This window comes from Papaver somniferum, chromosome 7 (genome assembly GCF_003573695.1).
Source record: "Papaver somniferum cultivar HN1 chromosome 7, ASM357369v1, whole genome shotgun sequence".
NCBI lineage: Eukaryota > Viridiplantae > Streptophyta > Magnoliopsida > Ranunculales > Papaveraceae > Papaver > Papaver somniferum.
In genome coordinates, this window is record NC_039364.1 from 41,334,911 (window position 1) to 41,359,951 (window position 25,041).

Genomic DNA, 25,041 nt, shown 5'->3' on the forward strand with positions numbered 1-25,041 from the left:
AAATCTACAAAAGGTCTCAGGTCAGCCAAGGGCGCCTGATTGACTGACAAATCTACAAAAGGTCTCAGGTCAGCCAAGGGCGCCTGATCGACTGACAAATCTACAAAAGGTCTCAGGTCAGCCAAGGGCGCCTGATCGACTGACAAATCTACAAAAGGTCTCAGGTCAGCCAAGGGCGCCTGATCGACTGACAAGTCTACAAAAGGTCTCAGGTCAGCCAAGGGCGCCTGATTGACCGACAAGTCTACAAAAGGTCTCAGGTCGGCCAAGGGCGCCTGATCGACTGAAAATTCTACAAAAGGTCTCAGGTCATCCAAGGGCGCCTGATCGAATGAAAAATCTACAAAAGGTCTCAGGTCAGTCAAAGACGCCTGATTGACTAACAAATCTACAAAAGGTCTCAGGTTAGCTAAGGGCGCCTGATCGACTGACAAATCTACAAAAGGTATGCAGGTCATCCAAGGGCGCCTGATTGGCCGACAAATCTACAAAATATCTCAGGTCAGCCAAATGCGCCTGATTGACTGACGAATCTACAAAAGGTCGCAGGTTATCCAAATGCACCTGATTGACTGAAAAATCTACAAAAGGTCTCAGGTCAGCCAAGGGCGCCTAATCGACTGACAAGTCTACAAAAGGTTTCAGGTCAGCCAAGGGCGCCTGATTGACTTAGAAACCTACAAAAGGTCCCATATCAGCCAAGAGCGCCTGGTTGACTGACAAATCCACAAGAATCTCAGAAAACCAAAGGTACCTGCACGACATAGTAGATGCATTTTACTAATGCCTCTTTCCCATTTTTTATCAGAGGATAAAAAGAGGGAGGGGAGTAGCCGCCCTGCAAACGGCATACTTAAAAAAAAGAAAAAAAAAAGAAGGAGGGGGAGGGGGAGGAAAACATTCGCCGAACCTCACACACCACTCAATAATAAGAAAGGAGAATTATAAACATCCAAAGCAATTAATCAAGGATAATAAAATACCAATAACCGGAACAATTAATCAAACACCACAATATCCCACAATCCAAAAACAAACAAACAAACACAACACCTGAAAGACAAGTTCAACAAAGGAAAATGAAGGGAAAACCAACACAAGGACGAAGCGCTTCAAGCAAATTAGAGCTTATCCAACTCTTGTCGTTTCTTCTCAAGCTCAGCGCGAACTGTTGCTTATGCGATCTCAGCTCGTAACACCTCGTCATTAGCCACTCCAACATCAGCAAGTAACAGATTCAGCACCACCTTCTTGCTAGAAGTTGTCTCCGAGCACTTCTTCAGCTCTCCCTCTAACTGAGAAATTTGACTCGTGAGCCGACCACGAGGGTCATTACGGCCCTTCACCTGTGCCAGCAGCTCCTTCAACCACGCTATCGAAAACTTAACATTAAGCGCAGATTGCACAACAGTCTCCCAGCCACGTAACGTCATTGCATCAACAGGGTCATCCCCTACACGCGTAAGACGATCCACAACTTCCAAAAGATTCCTAGTCATATAACACAAAATGTGAATGTCCAGAAGACCCTCCTTCGCCATATGACCACCACCACGCTCGACGATGTCCCTATAAGCGGCAGCATAAATAGTTGGAACCCAAAAGCCATGGATAAGGGTGTGGGTATCAGGGTCTACCCCAGCATCGGCGACACTCACCACCAAATGGAAACGAAATCGCGCGTCTTCAAAGTCTTCTGACACAACGGGGATGGTAGGTATATCAGAAGCAGGAGCATCAGTTTGCTTCTCTGAAGGGGTAGACAATCCACCACCATCCATCCTAGCGCGTTTAGCAGACCCATCGCTGCTGGGGACTATGCGCCGCACACCATCAGTGTCAGGCTTAAGAGTCTCTTTGCGCTTCTTACCCATATCCTGGCGCCAACGAAAATATGTAAACAAAAGAAAGTGACGATAAATAAGCACAAGAAAAAAATAAAGGGAAGGAACTAACCTCAGGAATTAATAAACCTTGCAGAATATCAGCGGCTTTAGAGCGAGAAGCAAAGGAACTAAAAGACGACTCATAGCCACTAGAGGAGCCTGACAAATGAGAAATGAGCACCATCGCAAAAACGACTTAGATTTAAAAAAAAAAAAGGAGCGAGGGAGAAAGAGAAAGAAATAATAAGAACGAAGACACGTATTAAATAGGAAGTCACCTGCAGGAACATTAACAGTTAATGCCACGTGGGATGAGAACCCACCAAAAACCGACCGGATGGACCCAGATGGGCTCATTAATTGCAGAACGGCACTGGGAGACACCGGAGGTTCGCCCCGTCCACGGACGGTTTCCGCCCGAAGGGGATGAACTGACAATACATGAAGGAGCGTAGATACACAACCAGATCCTTTGGGAAGGCTAACCCCTAGATTCCTCAACTTGTCTACAAATGAAGGGGTTGGGTTGCTACTTGCACCCACAGGAGGTTGTGACGCGCTCCTCCAATGGCTCTGCTGAGGCTGCAAGGATGAGGTATTAGCAGAAGAGCAAGGGCGCGGAGCAGATAACTGGGCTGACTCTCGCTTGGCTTTCTTCCTTAGACTCCTCTCAGTCCAATCACATTCGGGCATGTTCAGGTATTCTTCCATCACGTAAGAAGCGGGCTTCCACCCTAGGCAATTGGAAAGAGGAGCTTCCTGATAAAGTAATTCCCGCCACTCATTTCATAAAAATAAGGGGGGAGGTGTAACAATGGATAACGAAAATGCAAAGAAAAAGAGACAACAAGTACCTGTGGCTCTAAAGAGCTAGCAGACGATCTCACATCTATTCGCGGAGGCTTACGATCGGAAAATGGCCCTTTCTTCAGCTTCGCAGGATCGTGACCCTCAGGAGGAGATCAAGAAGTCACTAAGGACTCTAAGGAGAGACCTTTGTTGGCTGGAACAAGACGATGTTCAGCAGCTACAGCATCGTCAAGTTTAATTCGGCCAGACGCATGAAGTGATCGAAGGTCCTGAATTGACAAGTCACGAGGAGGACGATTCGCGCAAAAGAAAATTCAAAGCTCGAATCCGCAAGAAATCATGGTACTCGTGGGCCCTTTCAGTAACCGCTAAAGGACGCACGGGGATAGGCTGCTTGAATGAAAAATTGATTCCTCGATCATACAAACGGGTCGCTCCTTTGAAAACATAACGGTCGAAGTTAGCGATGACATCCCCAATATCATAGCTTTCCGAGGGAGGAAACCTACGGGGAACCCCTTGGTCCATCCCAACTTTCCGAGATGCGCGATCAGCAATGAACTTACCAGCATAGAAACCGGGGAGATAACCAGGCAGCACGGCCATTGCTGAATCAAAGTTTGCCTCTAACAAAAGTTTTGTCGAATCCAACTCCGCATCAAAGGGTGCAGTGAAATCATAGTGTGCCGGACCCGATCGACCGTCTTGGTAAGGAAACGGTTCAAAATCCTTAGCCACGTCCAAGTGCTTGCCAAGGTCTCCCTTAGGTATGTTCCCCTTCAGGTTCCAAAGATCCATCCGCGGGTAACCGTAAACAACGGGAAGCCTCTTGACCGAACCATCATCTTGCCTAACATCCTCCTCACGATGAATCGCTAACTCATTAGGATCAGACAAGTACTGAGGAACATGCTCCCAATACCACGCTTGCATGAAGGAAGCTGGGATATATGTCTCAATCTTGTGAGATGAGCCTACCGTCTGAAGGTCTTGACAGAACAAATCTAGATGGCGATACATGCCACCTAGGAACATTGGTGCAAGCGGGAAAGAAACACCGCAGGATAGCAAGACCTCCATGGCACGAGCCGCCTTTAATAGTATCCCGGGGATTGTATTCAAACACATCGTGACAAAGCCAAAATAAGATGAAAGCGGCTAATTCCACGGGGGGGTTCTCTTTTCGCTTAGGGGGGGGAAACTTTCCCATCAACCATCAGCGGAGCCCAGTACTTAATAGTGTCTATTAGATGGAAAGGACAAAGAAGGAATAATTAATAGGAAAGAATGAGGTTTTATTAGAGAAGGAATGACATTAGTAGTAATTAAAGAAGTTTAGGACACATGACATGATGTCATAAAAGGAAGGGGCGTTTGGAAAGTCTATATAAAGAAGGACAAGGTACAATGAAAAGAAACAACTCTCTCTCTGGCTATTCTTGGTAAAGTGAGGTCATTTGGCTAGCTAGGACGGGTAGAACCTCAAACCTGAAATCACCTCTCAACACCAAGCACCTCAACTTCCCATATCTACCTGGGGATCCACTTCAAGCGGGGGAGAGTATCTCGCCACATCTTTACCCCCTTCTTCAACGGCTGGCACGCAAAGCAAAGTTTTGGATGATAAAATGGCTGAAACCTGCGGGAATTTTAGTTCTCATTAAAACCTCCCCACCTACGTGCATAAGTAGATAGATCGAATCAGCGGGAGTTTTTTCTGGGGACAAAACTAGACAGTTAAAAAGCTTCATCCCTAACGGTGGGATGAGCTAACGAAACTCAAATCTGGAGGAGGAATGGCCATTAGTAAAAGCAGTGATCATAATAAAGCTTAACCAATAAAAAGGGCTGGAGTTTACATGAGCAACCTGATTCTATCTGGGCCAGCCTCTGCAACGAAAAATATCTCAAACAACAACCTATTTTTCAAAACACAACACCCAACCCATTTTCAGCTAGCGCACGATGGAAATATCTTGCTTCCCTCATCCCAACATTCAAATAATATATTTTACATCGTATTGGAAATGACCAGACCACTCACATCCAAGCAAACTAGATTTCTCGTCTGATGCTCCTTGATCATGCGCAATGCTTCCCAATCCTGACAGTGGCAGACATCATAGATCCTCTTCCCTATAATTGGATACATGAAAAACTAAACAACCTCCCACCCACTACAGCTATCCCAGTGAATCATAAACATCAATGTACCCTAGGATAACCCCCTGATACGATTATTTGTCCGCACTCGAAATCTGAAAGATACACTACTTCTTATGGATACAAATGCCTAACCCAAGTAGTTGACTGATCGTTGTCGTAGGAGTCAAAAGTAAATTTACTTTCTCACTAATCATAATATAAAATATAGCAAGGGTAAGAAATGATCGTTCCCACAGAGAGGACTAGGTTGTCAATATGTTTCGGTATCTTATAAGTAACAAGGGGTTTTTTTCAGATTTTTATAAACAAAAATAAAATAAAAGCAAAGAAATAAATCACGCAAAGCAAGGATGTGAAAATATTGGATAAAGGTTTCATCTTCAATTGTCAACAAATATTGAATGTATGATTAGAATTCGTATTTAATCTCGTTATCATCAAAATCCCTAGAATACCTTATTGCAAGAATACTCTGTCAATTTCCTAAGTTCATAAGCAAACACATTAGAGATGTGAATGTGAATTCTACCTAAAGAATAACCTAACGCCTTGCGCTAATTAAATTCAATTCCTAGGAGCATTAAGTTTAAGAAATAGGCTAATCAATGCAATTGTCATACATTGCGCATGACAATTCGTACAAAGGTCAATTTCTACATATGATTACAATAGTGTATCACTACAAACCGTAATCATATCATGCTACTCGTATTTAAGGTTATCGCTCAATGATGAACCCTAAAATAGCTATAGATATGGATGTGAGTTCAATCAATTCTAGACTCAACCGGTAACACCCCGAGTTCCGGACCATGGTCAAACCCATATGGGGATCCGAACTCGAAGCATTACGGGTCGGAAAGAGACTTATGCATACATACTTTTGCTAATTTACTTTTGCACAAAACATAGTTGAAACTTTATATAACATAAACTGAAGCATATGCATCCGCTTATTATCTTAACAACGATTTCAACCAAACATATTATTTCAAATTACATTTCAAGCAATAAAATTAAGCAGTTCAATCACTAAGCTACTCATTCCTAGATTTCATTGCGCCACTCTGATAAATCTGCAAGGATGTCAATTGGGGTGAGATGACAACTCAATAGAATGCACCCCGTTCTCTAAAGATGCGGAAACATAATCATTATGTCAAGAAAAAGCATATGACAAGAAACATAGTACAAATTCAACGAATTCAGGGTATGTTCAACAATCACATCACCAATATGTTTCTAATAAATTATCTTATCTAGATTCCAACACATGATTCACAAGTTAATATAGTCACCAACAAACCATAAGTTCACAACACTATTAATATTATTATCAACAATTCATCCATTTAAGGTTTCTACACATCATTCATATATTAACCAACAAACCATGAGTCCACTAATCATCCATTTGATTTAACACATCAATTCACAATTCATCAATAATGTTTCCAGCAACCCATCCTTTTAAGTTTCAAAACATAAGTTACATATCAATATTGTTACTCACATATTTATAAGTCACCTCAAACCATGAGTTCACGGTACGGAAACCTTGGTTCGTACACCCACCTATCGTTTATCGGCACGGACAGCCTCCATCGATGGTCAGGAACAAAAGTTCCTATGGGGATCATACCCATCTTCTCTCAGGTACCATTACCCGTTTCATTCACAGTACGAAAACCTTGGTTCGTACACCACCTATCGTTTACCGGCACGGACAACCGCCATCGATGGTCGGGAAACACAAGTTACCATGGGGATCATTACCCATTTAACTCTCGTGGATCATTACCCGCCGTTAGCTTGGAATCATATTCCATCTAACGGAAAAAAATGAACTCATTTCCTTTTTAAAATCAGTTTTACAAACAATACAAGCAACCATGGCTTAACATATGACAAACAACATGAGTTTCTTCCAAGCATTTATGCAAACAAGTTAACTGCAGCCATATTACATTATATGTTTCATGGTAATAACTTTATCCGATAATCTTCAAACTTTACAGGGACATACATAAACCAATCATATACAACATATCAAAAGTTCACAGTAAACCAATGGTTCAAACAAAAGATAATGAATTTATAATGAAAACCTAAAATCTGGGCAGATTACATGTTATTAACAAACAATTCACCATAAATTCATATTTATCTCTAGGCCTGTCAATGGAAGAATATCCGTCGGATATTTAGAATTCTGATATCCGACAAGTTAAGCACTATCGGATATTCGATATCCGATAATATCCAATAGGATATCAAAATCAGATATCGATTCCGATAGGTTAAGCTATCGGATATTTATCCGATAATATCCGATTCTGACAAGAAAAACTACTATTGTCTGTAAAACATATGCAGAGCAGCAAAGGTCATATTTAAGTTAAATTTCCCATACATACCATCCAAATTGTCTTCAAAAAGTCTTAAAACATTACTCTTAAGTAGTTATGTCTCTAAGTAAGTCTCTTACACACACATACATGAAAAGAAACACAAGCAAATGTTATAGAAAGTAAGATAAGTATCTGTCACTCTCCTCTCCAGGCTCCATCCTCTGACCCTCTTGACTTCATTCGTCGTTGAATTCCAAATTTTCCATATCTGCATTCAGACAAACACACATAGATTAGATCCAAATTGAAGTGCTAACGATAAATAGAGATTAGTAGTATTTCAGGAAAAAAAACATCCAAGTAGATAGTTTGTTTTGTACTGCTCATTGCTCTCTAAATCAAAATATACTGGTCAAAACCAGCATCCGGGATGCTTTTCTCTTATGTAGTCATAACATATTTCAATAGGAACTAAGAAGAATAACATATTACAGATGGATCTATGCACTGAGTTTAAGCAAAAAAAAAAAAAGAAAAAAAAAATGTTACCTTCACAAATGAAATCTGGCAACCAATCGCTTAAGCACAACAATGCTTCAACAAGCTCTGGATCTAATGAAGCTCTGTGTGTTGTAAGCACTCTACCACCTGCACTGAACATTGATTCGGATGCCACACTGGCAAAGAAATTGTAAAAAAAAATAGCTTCAGAACAGAAGAACCCTATGTAGTCCAAGCATAAATTGACGAGAATAGGTAGCTATAGTCATAGAGGCAGTTGAATTACCAAATACAAAACCCGTTGGTCGAAAAATCATTGAATAGAAAACCATCTCAAAAATAGATCAATCCAATCCAACCCTAAAACTAATAACTATCAATATTTAAGTTAAACCCATCTCAAATCTTTCTCTAATTTCATCCATACATGTAAGTCATATCAAACCTTAATTTTTGATTGCAAGACATAAACCCTATTTTCATGTGAATCGATGAATCGAACATAAAAATCGAACATAGAAAATAGAAGAGAATCAGTACCTGATTGAGCGGGTGAGTGATTGATAAACAACTGAGTGATTGATTGATCTAGAGAGGAAGAGACAGAGTGGAGACTCGAGAGCGACGAGAGGCGACTGAGAAACTAAGAAGAGAAGAAAAAATGAAAAAAAGAAATGACTTCTCGAGTCCTCGACTACTACTAGTGTCTAGTGGAGTGAAATAACTAGGGTAGGAGAAAATTACAAGTACGTCTTTACTCCTTAGCATATCGGATATCTAAACAAACGGATATAGGCTAATCTGATTCCGATATGGTAAGAAAGAAATATCCGATAATATATTATATCCGATATCCGATAAAACAGATAAAATCCTATAGGATCTCGAATAATCGGAAACGTATTCCGGATATCGGACAGATATTGACAGGCGTATTTATCTCAAATCAAGCAATTCCAAAGCACAATGAAAGATAAGATGTTTATATAAAAGTTTTGTTAGGACCTCAAATCCTTTTAACATCATTAAGACTTTCTAATAACATGAAAATCACAGCAAAACGATTCTGTCCAAAAATTCAGAAATCTTTATCGAAACTCAAAGAAATATTCAAGGTGAATTTACGGTGGATTATTCTCAAATTGTAAACAGTAAAACCCAATCATTTTATATATCACAAGAACCAACCTGATCATCAATCGGATGCATTAAATTACGCAGATAAATTTCAGAAGCCTAACTATACTAAATCATACAAGGAAACACACAAGGACAAACACCAAAAGAGAAAGGATTAAACATTCTACCTCGATTCCATTGATTCTCCACTGATTTTCCTAATTAAAATTTCTCCTCAAGAACCATAGCACCAATTCATCTTCTTCCTCTGTAAACAAAAACCTATATCTCCATCTCTTTTTCTTTCTCCTAGCCTTTTGGTTTCTAACTTCTAAAATTCTTTTCTCTAAACTTTTAGGTATAAAAAACCTTAATAATAACTAATATTTATGTTTTCTTTATTTCTTTTAATTGTCTTTTCATTTTCTATTTATTTTATTTTACTTATTAAAATAAATTAGGTGACTTTATTTCTACCCTAACTTGTAGCTTTGATCTAGTGCAAACACCCCAACTAGACTAAGGCAAAAGAAACAACTTAAGTAACAAACTAAAGCGGTTATAACCCGACCCGAAACGGTAAATAAAAATACCGGGTATTACACAAACAAACAAACATTCAATCATATTGCAATAGATCAATCATGCAATGGTTATACGCAGTAGAAATCAAATGATAATATTGAGAGAAAACTAATTCATAAAATCAATAACTTGTTTTCAAAATCCAACTACATCTTTAGCCAATAAAAATAAATCAATTACTTTGGGTTTTTGGAAATCATCACAAAGAGTTTAGAAGAATCTATCATGTGAAACCCTAGAAAGCAAGTAGAAGTCTCCCTAATGGAGATATCTAGGTTTAGAGAAAGACTTTTCTATTGAACCCTGATTTTGGGCATACCAAAATCTTCCTAGGCATACAAAGCACTAGTCCTAACTTGGGTGACCTTATAAGGGGTACCCTATGGGGTGGTTCAATTACCTATATGCCCTTAAATCCTTTAAATTACTAATCTATCCCTAACCCTAATACAAAAACCTATAATCAATAAACCTAAAATCAGTTTCATAACCAAAATCAGTTTCATATCCCTAACCCCTTCTTCTTCCTCCTCCACAACAGCCGAACCCTTCTTCTTCTTCTTCTTCCTTTTTTTTTGCATCGTATCATCGCGGAAATTTAATCGTCGATTCGTGAAAATTTAGTCAACGATTAAACTCATCTATATAATGGGTCGTCGTAAGCCAGTATCTCGTTCAAATCGATCGACTGAACAACCTATTGAAGAAGAAGAAGATTTAGAGAGTGAAGAACAAACTCAAAATCAACCACAAAATCAACCGGAAGAAGAGATTGAAGAAGAACCAACTCCGGAAATGAGAATAAGAAGGTTAGTTCTACAAAACCATCTCGTATTTGATGTTTTAGATTGGTTTGGTTGATTTAATTCGTCAAAATCATGTTTCTCCGGCGGTGACAGTGTATAGTTTGGCGCAAAACAAATCTTAGATGTGCGCCGAGATGTTCTTGAAACTGAACCCTGAAAGTGCATATGAACGGCTCGGCGTAAATCTTAAATCCGTTTTGAGCCGAACTTAGTGACACAGAGACTTATATTTAGGATCGGCTTATTCGATGGTGTTAGTTTTGTGCCGAATATGTTTTGTGAATTTCAGAAATTTTGCATGTGCGTAGGATCGGCTTGTATGGTAGTATTAGTTTTGTGCCGAATAAATGTTGTTTGAATTTCAGAATTTTTACATGTTCTTAGGATCGGATTGTATGGTTGTATTAGTTTTCGCCGATTAATGTTGTTTGAAATTCATGAATTCTTCATGTGGAGGATCGGCTTATTTGTATGACACCATTTTGCGCCGAATAAATGTTTCAATTCATAAGTCTAGATTCGGCTTATTCGATAGTATTAGGGTTGCTCCGAATATCATTGTTAAAATTCCATAAATTTTACAAGTGTATAGGATCGGCTTATTTATATGATATCATGTTGCGCCGAATACATGTTTGAGTTCATAATCATAGATTCGGCTTATTCGATAGGATCGGCTTATAATTGTTTTGTGGTATGAGCCGATCCACTCTCTGTGTAAGCTAATAAAAATTTCAAGAAATGATTCGGCTCATATGTGTTATTTCGGGTAAGCCGAGCCTTCTTATTTTCTTACAAGTTTTTGGCTTTCCAAATCCCTTTATTGTCGAATTAGTCTTATAACTTTCATACTTGTGTCAGGACCAATGCAGCTACAAAGAGGAAGAAGATGGAGGTAACACCTTCTACTTCTAAAACTCCCGATCCTAGAGGAGGAGGTAAGAAAAAATTGGGAGAGGGAGGTAGAGGGGGAATTTTAGAAGAAGAAGTTGAACAAGTAAGAATTGAAAGACAAGAAGAAGGAATAGCTGAAGATGAAGAAGTTGATGATAATCAAGAAGTTCATCAAGAAACACAACCCCAAGGAAAACCCAAGAAAGACAAGAAAGGTAAGAAGGTGGCAGAACTCGAGAAAGAGAAGGACGATGATGATCGACGGATCACTGGTTTACACATTCCTGATGAAGATGACGTAATTACACCTCGATCAGATGGTTTGCCTCATGGTCTTCCGGAATATGGAGGAAATGTGTTGATTGGTTATGTCGATTCTTGGGCGAAGAAAATTTATGAGACTCCTGATCACAACCGTGCAATCCGAGTATTGAGACACCAGAGGGCAGCGGAATGGAGTCTTGATGAAGAGGTTCCTGAGGTGATTGCTTAAGTACAACGCAGTGCTTTATGGCCTATCATCAATTATGGACATAAGGAATATGATAGTGTATCGGCCTCTGCCTTTACCGAGCACTTTTGTCCAGAAACTTACACATTTCAATTACCTTTTGGAGAGATGGCAATCACTCCTGATGAGGCTAGTAAGATTACAGGCCTTAAAGCAAGGGGTGTAAGTGTGGATGCTGGTTTTTATGACATGAGTTGGGATGAGCTATACAATTTGTCCCTGAAATGCCTTGGTTGGGGTTCACACAAAACTGAGTTGGAGTTTTGTCTATCAGTTAAAGATGTCGATACCGTTTGCATACCAAGTGGCAGAAATAAGAAGAATAAGAAGATCAAGTTGACTAACTTGAAAAAGGAGTTTAAGAACACAAAGGAAATAGTAACACAAGGTTTGTTGATAATGGATCCCGTCAAAGTGAAGCAAACCGAAACTGCCTACTTGCTTTATACTCTTGGTAGAGACATCTTTCCCGACACTACCGGAAACAAGGTAAATGCTAATTATCTCCAATTGGTAAAGAATCTTGAAACTTGTAACAAGTTTGCTTGGGGAACGGCTACGCTCGCTTACCTGCTGGACCAACTTGCCACCGCGTCTAGGTTGACAAGTACAAACATCGGATGGAACTTCACTTTGCTCCAGGTAACTTTTGGGAGTTCAGAGTATGGTTCGGCTTATAACCATAAAATCTTTTAAGCCGAAGTTTTTATTTACTTGGTTCGGCTTATAATACTTGCTCCATATAATCCGAACCGTTCTCTGAGTTTGCAAACTTTATTCTTACTTTGATGTTTTCAAGTAAAACTTGTTTCTATCAATTCAATTCCTTTGATTTTTTAATGTGGTTCTTTGGATGTAGGTGTGGATATATGACCATTTCCCAATTTTGAACTTGGCCAAAGTATTTGAGAAAGATGTCGATTATGTTGATACAGAGCCAACTGCAGCACGGTACGCGTACAAGGACTCCAAGAAAAGGAACAAAAAGAAGTTGGTGGCAAGTTTGAGAGAGACGTTAGACCGTCTTGGTGTTGATGATGTCACTTTTCAACCATATGAGAAGGAAGATGAAGAAGATGAAGTTGTTGAAGATGAGGATATGCCGGTAGGTATGTATCATGGTCCATTGTGGTATCCCGGTGGTTATGTTATATACGATCCTAGGCGAGTACCCCGTCAATTAGGATGGTCCAAAAGTTTCCTTTTTTGACGAGAAATTCAGGTTGTTACCAAAGAGTGGTAAGGGAACTAAAAGCACCACTTCATCTTGGGAACCAAAGTATGATCCTGATCCCACCTTTGAGTTTTGAAATAATTTAGACAATCACACATTAGATGCGTCCAAGTTAACACCTTTACTTGATGATCCATGTGAAGAGGATCCGGGCTATATGGATTGGTATAACCAAATTTCTCATCCCTTCATTATCAATAAGAAAAGGCAAAAGATAGTTGATAAGGGGAAGGCGAAGCCAATTAAGATCACCAACAAGTCTATTTCCGAAGATGTAGTCAAGGCTTTCAAGATTATGGTAAGAATGACTTCACTTTATACTATTTTCATATATTTGTTATGGTAAAAATGTCTTCAACCTCACGGTTATAAGTTGTTGACAAATGAAAAAATAGGTTGTCGCGGGTAGGGAGATGTTGAAAAAAATGAAGGCCAAACTTGGTTGCAAAACACCAATGACCGTGGAAGAACAAAAATACCTCATCAACAAGTGGGATGCAATCATCAACAAAGAACAAGGACCCGTGGAACCCGAACAAAGGCCTACCACTAAGAGGTATCTACAAGTTGGTGAAGGTACAAGCCAAGGTGGTGCTACCGTCCAACCCGATAATGATGCGTCGGAAGATGAAGACCAAGGTGGAAGAAGAGGTGGTCGTGCAACTAAGAAGAGGGGTCGTGGTTTTAAATGCCCTTTTATGTTTCCAACTTCCTTTTAATGTTTTTCTTAAGTTTTAAGTACACTTTTATGGTGTTGCAAACACCTTTGCTTTTAGGTGTTGAACTTTGTTTTTAATGGTGTTGGGATTGGGTTATGGACACCTTCAATTTCATGTTTTAATGAATAGCTTAACAGTTAATTAGCTACTTACTACCTGCAATTTATAAAGTTCGGCTTATCTTGAAATTTGAGTTATGCGCCGAATTTATAGAGTTCGGCTTATCCTCTAATGTTAGTTACGTGCCGAATCATTTGTCCTTCAGGTTCGACTTTTTCTATAATTTGAGTTATAAGCCGAGCCTTAAAAATCATTATTGGTGTAATCCAGTATATAGTTCGGCTTAAGTCTCACCAATATGATGAGCCAAATCTGTAAAAATTTTCAAAATTTTTTAAAAAATAGTCGTTACTTATATAGGTTCGGCTTATGTTCTAAAATTTCTATAAGCCGAACCTTTACTTTTTTTTCACGAACATCTAGGAACGACTCTTTTTTTGAAAGATATAGCCGTTGTAAAACTATATTCTATATATACCTACATGTTTTTTCATATTATTAACCACATATGCTCAAAAAATGGCACCCCCAACTCCTAAGTTTACTCTAGAAGAAGATTTATCTCTTTGCACTAATTATGTAGCATACTATCCAAAGAAGGGTGAAGAATGACGAGTAAATGGTCTGATGAGTATGTACTACTTGGTTATAATTCATGAAGCCTTCAGCACGGAAACAGGTAATCCTCACAACCGGGATAGTGCGTCCTTGTTTGCCGAATTAAAAGTATTAAGAAAAAAGTCACAGACTTCATAGCTTTAGTTCGGATTGTGAGTCGATATCGACTCAAAGGTGAAACAAACTCTGAGATTGAAGTTCAAGCTCTAGAGGAATGGCGACGATGGAAGGGAAAGAATTTCAAATACAAAGATCACTACCACATTCTTAGAAGGTTTCTCATTACCCGTTTAGGATATTAGAAATTAATTGCAAGCCTACTATGTAGCAGGGATGTAATCCACAATTTCTATGAATTTGAAAAGTCTATTTGGAATGATATAATAATTCTTGTGTTCATGAATCATGAAAGGTTCGGCTTTCTTTAAAAATATACTACAAGCCAAACCTAGCAAAGTAATTCTGGTTTTTTAAAGTTTTAAGGTTCGGCTTGCAGTGAAATAATATTATAAGCCGAACCTGACAAAAAAACTCTGGTATTTTTTTGTTGTCAGTTTCGGCTTGTAGTGAATTGTTATTATAAGCCGAACCTGACAAAAAAAACTCTGGGTTTTTTTTTTGTCAGGTTCGGCTTATAATACTCGTTATGTGATAAGCCGAACCTTCGCTTGTGTTCATGGTTCCAGTTTGCAGAAAACGACACGTTTTATAACTAAAAAGTAAATCATTCAAGTATTTCGTTTTGATGGGTACATGTAACTGCAATTCTAGTCGAAATATCATCCTCATCTTACACGAAAATCAAAAGACACAAAATAAACGGATAAATCCATGAAACATTTTTTATGGAGATCCTAAACGAATCCCATCCTCTTCACTGACCTCTTTCTCATCATCTTCACTGACCTCATTCTCATTATCTTCACTGACCTCTTGCTTAACATCTTCATCCTCATCACTTTAAAACGTAATTACTTGTCCACTTGGAGGATGCACATGCAAAGATTTCCAAAGATCCATTTCCATCGCATAATTTGCACACCAATCCATCGCAAAATTATTTTCACATCTAGGCCAAAAGGCTGCACTCATCAAGGGTGGTAATGGGCAACCGGGTCTAAGTTTGAGGCCGATAAAATGACAATTTTGAACAAATCCAAGAACAAGTCTTCTATCCTTTACACCATCATTGCAAGGTTTTGTTGGAGGCGCGTAAGTAAAGCTACTACCCGTCCATGCGAAAAAATGTACGGCGCAATTGAATGTCTCCGCTATTAAAAACCCACAAATGGGCATTGCCATCCAATGTTCTTCGGTAATGATAAAATCCCCATGCAAACGACGTTTGAATGCAACGTACTCCGCTGCCACCCCTGCATCTTTTCTTGGACCTGTTCTCATCATTGTCTTATAGAATTCTTTGTTTTTACGTAGGGTTTGTAACAATCATTGCCGAATATAGTTCACTTCATTTTCAGGGGGAACCGGATTATTCCCTTCCATAAAAGGACCAAGTTGTTCCGCCGTAACGTAATAACCACAATTTCCATCGCCTTGCACGTCGTCCATTACTATAATATGCTCATGAATTATTGGCGATAGATCTTCCAAGTAGTTATCGTATATAAAATTGATAGGCCTCATATACTTACCGGACTTATCTCTTTTGGGTCCTCTCATCATACCAATTTCATGTACGGTCCTTTTCTCCTTTATCTTAGTTTGTGAAGGATACATCTTAGCCTTCCCCTTGACATCCTCTTTACTATCCTTAGCTTGTGACGGACAATCATTATCATTCATATCTTTGTTACTTGTTTCCGATTTTTGAATACTCGGACGACCTCGTTTTTTTGGAACTTTGACTTCTTCCTCCTTCATCAACTTCTCAATTTCTTTCTTTGCCTTTTCAAACCTTGCATCATGGTACTCAACGCCGGATGGATTCCTTTTATTAGCCAATAGTTCCTTGTTGGCTTGTCTAGTTTGAAAATTATTCATTTTCTTACTCTTCCTACCTTTCGGGTCACTCTTCTCCGGTTCCAAAATATTTTCTTGGGTGAAAGGATACATGACCGGCATCATGTTGTCCCATAGGAATTTCTTTTGAGGTCGGGACATATTCCTATACATCTCCGCCAATTTTTTCCCATTTGTCGTGTCCCACATCTCTAGATCATCCTCTTCGTCTTCGGTTGGGAGAGGATCGAAGCTTAATTGTTTCCAAAAATGATCAATATCCTCAAATAGTATGATACCACCCTTGTACCGAAGTAGGTCGTGGTGGCATGGAAGTCCCATAGATTTCTTCATTGTACAAACACACTCTTCCTCCAAGGTGGCGCCTAATGTCTTAATCAAATCCACTTCTTTCATCAACAAGTCGATGCATAGATGTGAGACTCTATAAGTTAATTCCTGCAGCCAATTAGTACCATAATTCTTGTGTCTAAACATAAGGTCATGCTCGAACGCGGTTTTAATTCTCACAACATCACTTTTGAAATATTCATCAATTGCATCAAAAACCGTGACAAAAGTGTCAACACAACCAAAAAGGTTCTTCTTCAACCGATAATGATCCGACTCTACCATACTTGTGGCTTGGTTGTCGAAGTGTTTGTGTTGATTTGTGAAACAACTCAGAACCTTTCTTTATTAGGTTCCAACACATCTTTGACCAAGTAAGTAATGACATCGGGGTAGGCGGTCTTCCAATGCTTAATAAGCATTTTAAAATTTTCTTCATAGACATCCTTGGTGATTGACCATATCAAAGCTTCCCATTCGCCTTGGAAAGAAGCCCACAACATCTCATTATGTTCATATGCTTTCAAGAATTCCTTCTTTTTCTTTACTCGTGTCTCCAACGGTAACTTAGCAATATTCTCTAATTCTTTCAACTTAAGTGGTTGAATTATCGGTTGGCATTTTTTCCTCACATTGCACCATATGTGAAACGTACAAAGAAAATTGAATGCATCCGGAAATACCTTCTTAATAGCATACATCAACGATGAATCTTGATCGGAAACGAACACTTTAGGAAGAGCACCCTCCCGGAAGATTAACTTCAATTGTTCTAACCCCCAAACATAACTCTCTTTCTTCTCGTTTTTCATGAAACAAAAAGCCACGATGAACGGTGCCTTTGTCGAAGTATGCCCCACAATGTTCATCAACGGCATCTCATATTTATTAGTCTTGTACGTGCAATCCAATATAATAACTTGTGGGAAGCATAGAGCCAATTGGGCGCATTCCGGGTGGGCAAGGAAAAGGTGTGTGACTTGACCGAAGTCATCCAACTTCTTTTGGAAAGCGTAGTTATTCTTCATCCCTAACCACATTACTTGTTGCATCACCATCCTACCTTGCAAATTGAGTCTTCTAATCTTTTATCTTGCATTGTAGATAGTTTGCATAGTCGACTTGTTATTCTTGTTGTCTGCCTTCAATTTGCTAAGAATCCTAGAAGGTGGCAAACGTGCTCGTGTCATTTTATCCACTTCTAGCATCTCGTCGGGTTTGAGTCGCGCTACTTTCGCATGTCCATGAAGGTCTTTGGGACGTGGGTGGTTATGACGACAATCCATATCTTTATTCATTATCTAATATTGATCTTCTTTGTTCATGTACTTATTCTTGAGGTTGAAAACGATCTTGAAAGGGAAATTTCTTTTCTTCGTCTTCGTCCTATTCTTTCTCCCGGTCTTCCCAACGTATACAGTACCCTTTTTAACCTTGCTAGCGGCGGTTCCACTACGCTCACAAATCATTTCAAACTGATCCCATCGGCTTTGTTGTCCTTTAACTAGTACACAATTTATCTTCATCGCGTGTTCCTCAAGCCAATCCAGAACTTCTGGTTTAGTTTTCCATATCCACGTTCATTCCAAAACAAGTAATTAGTAAGAAAAACTTTGGAATATTCCGACAACATTAAGGTAAACAAAAGGTTCTTACATACCAAATCATTTTGGAAGTGATCCTTGGTATCCTCGTGAATTATGTCTACTGGATCAGGTTGATTTTCCATGGGTCCAAGCACGATCTACAAAGAATATCACAAGGTTAAACACTAGAAGGGGAATATAATAACAAGGTTCGGCGCATTCGATATTCACCTTATGTGCCGAACTATAAACATTTACAGGTTTCGACTTATACGATATCCTCAATATGTGCCGAACCACGAACAATATTTTAACCCAAAAATTAACAAATTCATGTTCGGCTCAGACGATAATCATATTATGTGCCGAACCTTGAACATAAGAGGTTTCGGCTGATACGATATTCTCCATATATGCCGAACCAGTAACAATATTTCAACCCAGAAATTAAAAAATTATGTTCGGCACATACGATCTTGGATATATAAGTCGAATTAGTAATGATTCTATTCCGGGCTATTCAGGATGTTGTTCGGCTTACTATGAAACTTCCACATAAGCCGAACTAGTTTCTAGCAAAAGGTTTGGAATTGGAAATTATAGGTTCGGCGCATGCAGTAAACAGATTCAGTAAGCCGAACCGTTCATCAATTGGTAGATTCGGCTCATAGATGTGAGCCGAACCTCAACCTGTTTCGCGGAACCATGATTCAAAAAACCTAGTTTTTGATAATTGAGAGCTATAGAAGTGAGATTAAGTATAGGATATAAGTGTACCTGTGTATTAGAAGCATTGGGTTCGTCATCAATGTCTTCATCATCTGGATTTGGCTCATAAAAATCATCTTGAGTTTGTGTTTGAGTTTGAGCTTGTGTTTGAGTTTGTGTAAAATCATTCTCATAATCTAAGAAATTAGCCATTTCTGGATCATTGTTGTAGTTGATATGTATTTTCCTAAGTTTTTGTAGATGAATGATGACCCTCCTCATCCTCCATTGAATCAAGAATTAGAATTTTCTCACTTTCTCTTTCTCTTTCTCTCCTTCTTAACCAAACCAAAACTTTGATTTTTTTTTCCCCAAATTTTTCATCTAAACAACTCTTATAATTCTGAAAATTATTTTAATCACTAAACAAAATATTTAATCACTAATCAAGATTATTAACACTAATACGTAAAGGGCAGATTTGACATTAAAAAAAAATTGGGTTAAGGGGTTATCTGATTTTGCTATTTCACAACCTTTTTTGTCTTCATTCAGTATGCCTTGGAAGATTTTGGTATGCCCAAAATCATAGTTCTTTCTATTTATATGCTTCTCCAATTCCAAAAGGATACTCTTTTCAAAATTAGGTCTTCTCAAAACCCATCTCCAATTAGTCCACCAAGCCCATGTGTGAGAAATACCCATGTGTAAATCTCTGCCAAATTCATCGCCGGAATTCTGTTGTTGTCGACCGGAATACGTCATCACCTGCTGCCTGAAGTCTACCGCTGGATAACTGGGTCAAGCTAACGGTCTTCCGGGGTCGCCGTCATATTTAACGGTAAATTAACGTCACCGTTATCTCTGGATCAGTGAGTCAAGTTCCTGGATCGTTGAGTCAACTCGCTGTACTCGGATTCCGGCAGAGTTTCCTCTGTTTCTGTCCGATCCAGGACAAATTCAGGCCTTTTATAACTCCTCCCCTGCACAGTTTACATTCACACATATCATTCATTCACCACTCTGGCCATGACTCGTATCGTTGCAATATCATTCCATACATGCCTCACATCAATTCAGAAACTAAGCCCTTATGCACATCTGTGACAGCAACTCAATCTTCCATCTTACTCTCGACTGCACAACAACTCACTTCCTTGCAACTCCATTCAACTGAATCAGTTCAACAGCTGCACTTCTTCCACTTGCTGCCAAACTGCACCCACATCAACAACTCAGTCTTCTATGTAATGTTCTTTAGCTCCAGCTGCTGCAGTGCACTGCTATCTTAGCTCCATTGCAGTATCCCTTGTGCTCTCACAGACCCAGTAATTCTCTCCATCTAGGCTTCATTGCAGCACCACTAGTTAAGCCCCTATAACCTAGTCCCTGGAACCATCAGATTCCTCCACTCACCACCAGTTGCAGCTTCAATCACCGCTATTGTCTTCATGGCATCCATCTCCAGCCAACACAAGCCTCAAATCTGAGATGTAGCAGAACCATTTCACTTACACTATCATCTCTTTCACAGCTTCAAGCTCAACTCATCTGTCACTGCCAACCACCAAGAACAAATACCCATCTCTGCATCATTGCCAACATGAACTCCAGCTGCCTATCATTAAACTCAGTCGAGCTCAAGACCCATCAACACAGCAATCATCTCCATCTCAGATCTGCAACTGATTCTTCTCAACCTCAGGTCCTTAATTAACCAAAGATCTTCCACCAGATTCAAAACCAGGACCGATCTTCTCTGTAACCTAACTCAACCCATCTGCTTTATCATCACAGACACCTTCTATCATTTCTTGCATTCTTACCAATCTTCAATCGGCAACAGCAATATCAGAACCCACTGCTTCCTTCAATAGCAACTCACTCAACTCCACCATTCCTTGCTCAAACCAGCAGCAATTTCTCTTCCCATGACACTTCATGATAAACCAAACCCTAGAACAGATCCAATTTCGAGTCATTTCTCTGCCTGAAATCAAATCCGATGAGAACCCATGTCTTATGATTCATTTAAGACTCTAATACTTCCACTGAATTTCTTCTATTCGATGCAACCACCAGACCCTCCATTTATCAATCCACCGTAGCAATTCCTTGTATTTCTCTTAGATTTGACTGACCCATCTCATCACAGAAACTCAGATTTATCCATCTCAGCTCAAGAATGAGCTCCTAACCCTTATTCTTCATCTCTCTGACTGAATTTCCCTTCTCTTTTCTTTCTCGATCTGTTTCTTGGTTATAACAGCGGCAGCTGCGCAGCTTTTCTTCGTTTGTCAATTTCAGATGTACAAAATGATTGAGCAAGAAGAGGATTCTTCTGGATATAGGGTTAGGCTGGATTTGGGTGCTAACAGCACACCCATCTTTTGGATAAGGGCCACTAAACTGGCTTCCCCTTAACCACAGCTGACTGTCTTTAGTACTCCTCCAAAATAGAGTCGTCCCTGAACTTTGTGGCTCGGCTCCCAATAGTGTTCAGCTCCGGATGACTATTTTATCTTTGTTGCTCAATTTGGATGACTTCTTCTTCTTTTTCTCCATATGACTCCAAAATACCTAATAACTCAAAAACACGCATAAGATACATAATTCACACGAAAACTCGCAAAGAAAGCATAAACAATAAATAATTTATAAAGGTGTTTTAGACACTTATCAAATTCCCCCATACTTAAACTTTGCTAGTCCTCGAGAAAATCAAATTAAATTATTCTAAAACATACATGCAACTCCGTGTCGTCGAGGCTACGGTCACACTTAGCACGTATAACAAGTCTTTAAACCCCTAGGTGTCCCTAGTGAACGAGTTATAGTCTCGTGAAGGTTTACAAGAGGTGTACCTACAAAACCTACTTTTCCAACTTACTAGTTCTCCGAAATGATAGCATACAACGTGCTAAGAAGACATAGAAATTTTGCACACTAGTCATAAGAAGTTAGACACATTCCTTAAAAATTAAGAGAGAAATAACCATCCCTTATCGAAAGAAACTCGGGTTCGAAGTGATCAAAAGTCTCGACTCTGCCTCACAAGAAAGGGTTTTATGAAGTTTCTCTCAATAATAAATAACTCTTTATGGGTCACACATGTGTTCAGGTAGGAATAAAGAGAGAATCCTGCGACACGTTGAATGGTAGGAAAGCAAAACCCTCCGAATTGTTTTGAAAACCCACATATTTTAATCATTTTGAACCCTTTTTTTCTGACGATCTCTAAGAAAGGAAATCAACCACTTAACGAAGGTGCGAATATGCTTACTTACCTCGTTATCCGTTCGACGTGCAGTTAGCACCACTCTCACAACATCCATAGAAACGTCTTCGGTCTTCAACCGGTGTCTTCATCTTCGTCTTCGGTCTTCAACTATCGATGATAACTCTTGAACTTCGTAGAATCTTGACAATGTGATTCTTTCCTCTAATTCCTTGTTGCTTGAAACTTCACTATAGATATTCCTTCTTTCATTGACTTTATTAAAAGAACAAAACTAAAAACGAACCAAAATATGATACAACAAATTTTTCTTGTCTCTTTTTTATTTTTTTTCTTTCTATTTTTTTCTCTTTTTCTCTTTTTCTTTTTTTCAATATTTTTCTTTCTTTTTTTTAATTTTTTTTTCTTTTTCTTGAGAAAAGAAAAATAGAACAAATACAAAATGAAAATAAAACAAAACAAAATAATAAAACAAATAATGAACCTTACAAAATTTTCTTTTCTCTCTTTTTTTTCTTTTCTTTTTCTTTTCTTTTTATTTTTTTTTATTTTTGACAAGGGACCTAGCATAATAATGACCATGTCCCAAGTTTTTTTTTCATGAGACAAGAGAAATAAACATTAACTGGAAATAAAAATAAAATAAGTACAAATGGCCATGGTGTAAGTACCTTACCGCTTGATTCTTCACAACTTGTATGTCTCGATATCATAAACTTCTTGAAATCTCATCTTGATAATCTTCGCTCTTGTACATAAAGTCTTCAACTTGTAAAAATTATGCTCCTTGTCTTGTTGCTTTACTTGAATCTGAAATCTGCTCATTTCTGTACCGTTACTTGTTAACCTTGAATGTCTTCAACTTTCCTTCGAATTTTTGATGCTCCTCTTGTTGATGATGATGGTGTTTCTATGGACCTGTTGGTGTAGAGAGAGATAAAATGGATGGTGCTAACTGCGAACAAGAATACAAGTGGTATGTAAGTTAGCAATTCGATGTCACCATCATGATTGATAAAATAACACTCAAGAGGTCAAAGTAGTGCTTCTATTGGTGGGAGGTTGGGCAGCTCACCATTCTGCCCGGAATTAACGTACGGTGGCGCACACTCTAAAAGCACATATCTAGACAGATACAAAGAATTGAAGGTCGGTGCCTCACATTGTCTAACATGGGTAGTCTCCACTATAGGGGACCACAACTCTAATACGGAATTCATTCTGCACCTCATTTTCCATTGGCCTGGTTAAATCCAACTTTAACTCTCATACAAGTAAGAAACCCGATCACGTTCTGTGTCACCTCTAAGTTCAGTCACTGTTATGAGAATCTCTATGTAATCTTAGCGACATGTATACTATGTGACTCTAAACTAACTACAAGTTGGAGTTTTTTATGCACTAATTTACAAAAAGTTGAAAAATTGATGAAAAATTTACAATGCAAATGCTTAACCACTCCCCCACACTTAAACTTTACATTGTCCTCAATGTAAATTGAATCGTCCAAAGAAAGTCAAGGTGGAAAATATTATAATGATATGCGAAAAGAAAAAGTAAATACAAGACAAGAAAAACAAAAGATAAGAGATACAAAACCTATGGGTTGCCTTCCATGCAGCGCTTAGTTTAAAGACGCCAGCCCGACTATATCCTTGCAAGATTCATTCCCCGTATACCAATAATCTGAAAAGTTGGGGATCCTTCCATGGAACCTGTTCTGGAAACACTAGCTTCACACAAATATTAGTAATATAAAACAGAAATGAAGCTATTAACCGATAAAAGTTTCCCCTACACTTATTCTTGTCCACTCTTGGAAGTGTATAAAGAATATAGAAGTCGGCTACTTCCACGGTTTCTTGTTCCAAACCTGCATAGTTTGAGAATCAAACATCTCTAATGGAGGATATCGAGAAATAAAGTCATTCAACAATACTCTCGAAGCACATACATTCAAACCAATAAGAGGTACAGGAGAAAAATAAATATGCAAAGGGTCAAACAAACCTTGCACAATCTCTTGTAGCAAGAAATCCTCTTCATCCTTGAAAAATTCAAGTGAACTATTCACCTCTTGTATATCATGGTCTTCTATCAAACCTTGCAACCATTCTTCGTCCGTTTCTGCCTTAACCAAAATCTCGGCATCAACATCTTCATTAAAATCATTTGCAATCTCAATTGGGTCTTCCACAATATTGGTCATAATGGTTTCATTCTCAACATACTCATCTTTTTTGTAAGGCACATACTCTTTTACGGATGCAATTCTGTCCATAAGGAATTTCTTTAGAACACTCATTGTATCATCCTCAAGATCAACCTTTTGAATAGGTTCTTGATCATTAAAAATATCAAGGCTTGAGTAAGCTACACTAGTGTCATCATATTCCTCCTCATCTTCATCTTGATCCCAAAAAGATTCCGTTGTACACCTTTGGTAAATGTCACCATGAGTTGGTTCAAGCGATGTATCTTCATAATCATCATCACTTTCATAGTTAACATAAGATTGGTTCTCGCTGAAATTAGTGTTGCTAATCTCAAATTCATCCTTTTGAATAGGTGAATGATCATTATTAAGATCAAAAGTTGAGGTAGCTACACAATTATCAACGAAAGACCCCAAAGGTTGGCCCTTTTCAACATTATTGTCCATTTCCTCTTTGTATTCATCAATGCCCTTTCTTATGTCGAAAACACCTCTTTGAAGCTCTTGGAGTGTTCCATCCAAATTCTGAATATAGTCTTCCATTTGGTTGTAAAGCTCGTTCGAAAAGCCAAAAGTAGAATCACTTACCTCAGTATTGCTAGGCCAATTATCTTCCCTTTGAATGGGTGAATGATCATAACTACGATCAGAAATTGGGCCAAACATACTATGAGCATATTCGGTCGACGAAATTGGTTCCACGCTTGGTTGTCTACAAACTGAC